The 4,439-nt window shown below is 31.4% G+C and overlaps 1 long non-coding RNA gene across 1 annotated transcript; it reads right to left on the bottom strand.

Moving 5' to 3' along the window:
- Nucleotides 1–505: 505 nt before the first annotated feature.
- On the bottom strand, nt 506–4,184 carry LOC143058679 (uncharacterized). Its single transcript, XR_012973184.1, has 2 exons — nt 3,499–4,184; nt 506–1,481 (listed from the first exon to the last, which is right to left on the bottom strand). It is a non-coding gene; the product is annotated as an uncharacterized LOC143058679 (long non-coding RNA).
- Between the last annotated feature and the right edge of the window lie 255 nt (nt 4,185–4,439).

Here is a 4,439-nt window from a genome sequence, read left to right on the forward strand (position 1 = left end):
ATTGAAGACCTGTTGGTGACCCTCTGCTGTTGTTTTTTATTTGGTCGGGTTGTTGTCTCTTTGACACATTCCCCATTTCCATTCTCAATTTTATTAATCACTTAAATTATCCATGAAGGTCAAGGTCAGGTCAACCCAACCTGATAGACAAGTAGATCTTTCAAGGTACTCATATACAATAAAATGTATCCAATTACATATATAAAATATACAGTATAAGAGAGCATTTCATTGATTAAGTAACAGTATATTTTACATGCAGTCATTGAACCATGAAAATGGGGTCAGGTGCAATGTACATATAATGGCAAACTGAAACATCATAACATATTAATTAGCTACTAGCATCTGAATACAAGACAAGAAACATCCAGCTCTTTCAGCTTTTAAAATGTAAAGCTCTATAAAATAGCTTACATCATCACCCCAAGACTGTAATACAAATTTCTTGTATACAACCAGCTTTCATGACTTTTGTGTAAGGCGAGACAACATAAAATGATACTTTGAAGTACATGTATTGTTTAATATGTTTGACTACTATTATAAAATGCCAGTTTCAGAATGAACAGTAATTTAGAAGATTATTAAAATACATGTAGATACATTCAGACTATTATAACTATACAGCAAGCTGTCATTCGACTCTAACCAACAACCATGCCAGGGCTGTAAAGCTTGTCTAGGTTGGTAAAAACTTCCATCATCATGCATATATATGACACTAACCAATAGTGATGGACCGTGACAGACCCTCATGGAAAGTAAAGGAGGTTTAACACTCCCTGGTGGTACATGTAGCCAACAATAGCAATGGCAGCATAGAAACTCTTATTATATCCAAATTCTTATTTCAAATGAATAATTATCCAAGGTGAATCAGATGATGTATGATCATGATGCTGCACTTTTAGTATTGACAATGATTGATATATATTCACTGAAACTAGAAATTTCCATTATTCCAATTTTCTATTCTTAATGATATAACTATCCAAGATAATCATGGAATTAAGATATGATGCACTACTAATATTCCTAGAAAACTTTAAATTCTCTTTATTTCAAATTGTTAATATTACTTATTTCAAATATATATATATATATATATCAAAGGTATGCTCTGTCACCAAGTAATGTCATGAATGTAGTACATTGTATTTCCTACATTTTTTCTATGAATTGTAAGTTTGCTATTTGTTCAATTCACAATTCTCTTTTTGTCCAATCAGATCATCCCATCAACTGTACATCATGACATAATGCTGTTAGCTCTATCAACGTTATTTCCAAACCAATAAGTAACACAAAATTATGAATGAATCCACCATTTCACAATTTATAGCTACAGGTACAAATGAGGTACCATATGAGAGTAACTTAGTGACACTATATATTTCCTATATATACATTGATATACATGATATATGCCGCTTCATAATCTGGCTGGGAATCATGCTCAAACCAATGTGATATCTTATCTACAAAAAAAATATACATTAAGAATAAAGTATTTATTATATATAAACTTGTATTTATCTACAAGAAAAACTAGCAATCATAAGTTGCTTGACAACAAAGTTTAATGATGTAAAGAAATGAATTTATGACTTATACAATTTAATTGATAAATGAGAAGAAGAATAAAACCCTTTTTTGAGGTTCTATTTCTAAAACAAAATGTTCTCTCTTTCTACATCAATGTTTTCTTAGGTGTATACTTCATTGAAGGGTTACTGTCTAATAGAGGCTATAGCACTATACTTGTTGTGATCAATTTATAATACTTTTTTATTTTAAAATAGAATTTGTTGAATATTACTACCAACGTGACATGGTGACAAAGCAAATAGTATTTAGGCCTAGAAAAAAAAGATATGTGTTTCCGGTAACATCATTTTGAAAAATAGGGTCGGTAGGTCGGAATTCTTTTTTTTTTTTTTTTTTTTTTTTTTTTTTTTTTTTTTGACATCGTAAATGAAATCCGGAAAATTATCATGGTTTTTCCAAGTCCGGATCCGTAATTAGTTTCAAAAACCGGAAGTGTGCCATTTGCAATGTTTTTGAAGCCCCTGCTGTGCAAATTTCTTGGATTTTAACCTATTTGGAATACCTATTGACATTAATAAAATGTTTTACTGGCTTTCTATGCAAGTAGAAGCAATAGAGAAAAAATATTATGTCATCTATCAGAAGCCTGTGTCAAAAACGGGGTCGGTTGATACAATTTTTTTTTTTTTTTTTTGAAGATCCAATAAAAAAGTTAGGGTCGGGGGCTAAAAAACAGGGTTGGTCGGGTTACCGGAAACATCGATCTTTTTTTTCTCGGCCTTATAAGATTCTTCTTCTTCTTCTTCTTTATAATCCATCAACATACTGATGATAACGTGTCGGGCACTTATTTAACTATGCCGCGCATGCGTGGGATCTAATTTTTATTTAGTCATGACAGTCATGACAGTGAATAATATACAAAAGATAAAAATAAAAATTTCAACATAATTTCTTTTTCTTGTTATAACATATATTTAAGTTCTACAAAATTAAGAGCATAACAAATCATTTATAACAAAATAATGAATCATACCCGGTAAAATCTTAAATTTCTTATCACAAAAGATGAAAAGTGTTAAAAATTGTTGTTAAGGACGCAATGCTGTCTCATCATTTGGAATCAGGCATGTCAGGGCACAATATCAATATACTCTTTTTTTTGCCCCGGGCAATTTTGAGGTTATTGCATATATACAAACCCAAGCCTTGAACATGTTGAAGGTATTCATAACACATATGTGACAAATTATAATTATTGTACATCACCCACCAGTGGCTATATAAATAGGTATATCATCGTCGTAACTAGTCCGAGATTACTCTGACGTCCAAACGTAACTAGTCCGAGATTACTCTGATGTCCAAACGGCTGTTTTGCCAGACAAGCTTGTCTCGGACTACATCGTAACATGTAAAGATTGGTTGGTTATTGGTTAATAAAAAAAAGTGACAAATATTTCATGCAAATTTAGGACGTGACAGTTATCAATACATTAACATACAATATGTAGGATTACTCGATCAGGGGTTTAGGTCTTGTAACTGTTGTATAGCCTATAGGCCATCACGCACAACCATACCATTGTGAATACCCCACATGTCAATGCATGTTAGGCAATAAACAGGGGTGGATCCAGCCATTTTTAAAAGGGGGTTTAAACCATACTTGTTTATATGTAACTTTTTAAATCATGCATTGATCTTCCAAAAAAATGAAAAAAGGGGGGGGGGTCCAATCACAGGAACAATTTTTTAACAAGCCCAAATTCTTACTTTGCCTTTGAACAGGCTACTATCCAAGAGTGTGGAGTATTGGAACGTCGATTCATACCTGTATGCACAAATTTAACAAATGTGAACATTTTTCCTTCAAACTCTTGGGTGATGATCCATGATCAATGATTATTCTGATAGACATGTATTAAAATATTCATTTCTACTCACCAATTGCAATTTCCAGCTCAGCTTATATTGTACTATAGTTTCCTTCTACCATGTCAACGATTTTGTGTAAAATAAGTTAGCTATTAGAAGCGCTGACACTGCCGACACACATGCGACATGAATGCAACAAAAAATAAAGAGGGTACGGTAACGTTAAATCGTTTACGGGCGAAGAATTATTTTCCGTTTTTAATTAAACTTGTCAGATTTGATTAATTATCGTCGAAAAATGTCCCTAATGGATAGTCATTCAAATTAAACCAGCTTTATTATGCTGTATGCATGTAATATATATGTAACCTGGTCTTTAAATGTACTTTAAGTACAGTGTCTGACGTATTTATAAACATTTTCTTGATTATTTATCCTATTTCAAATATTAATTTGAATGAATTTATAAGCCTTTTTCTGCTATAATATTCAAACTTTATTTTTTAACGAAGGCTTCTGGTATGTAGTTTTTTTTACAAAAGGCCCTCGAATTATAGACACATTAAAAAATAAAGATGGAAAGTCAAACGCATGAGTCTGGCAAAAATAAAGTTAACGGACAATGTCATGACAATAAACGGAAAACGATAAAAGACAGAGTTATATCTATATATTTTTTTCCCTGCCTCAAATTTACTCAAATGCAATTTATATAGGTAACATAAAAAGATAAATGATAATGCATTCATTTACAATATTTAAAAATAGTTATATCTTAAATTTAATTCAACATATTAAGATCACGTTTTCAAGTGTTCACGGCCGACATCCGTTATTATTAAATAAGGGTGTAAAAATGAGTGACAAATTCTTCACCACATACGGCAGTCTGTAATTGCATATAAAACGTATTGCAATCACTTGTAAACCATTAAATATAAAGGTTCAGGTGCTTATATTCAATAATCAAATATTATTTCGGCAATCTGTTGATTTTTTTTAGTCAATTC

Source organism: Mytilus galloprovincialis, chromosome 14 (assembly GCF_965363235.1).
Source record: "Mytilus galloprovincialis chromosome 14, xbMytGall1.hap1.1, whole genome shotgun sequence".
In the NCBI taxonomy this organism is placed as follows: domain Eukaryota; kingdom Metazoa; phylum Mollusca; class Bivalvia; order Mytilida; family Mytilidae; genus Mytilus; species Mytilus galloprovincialis.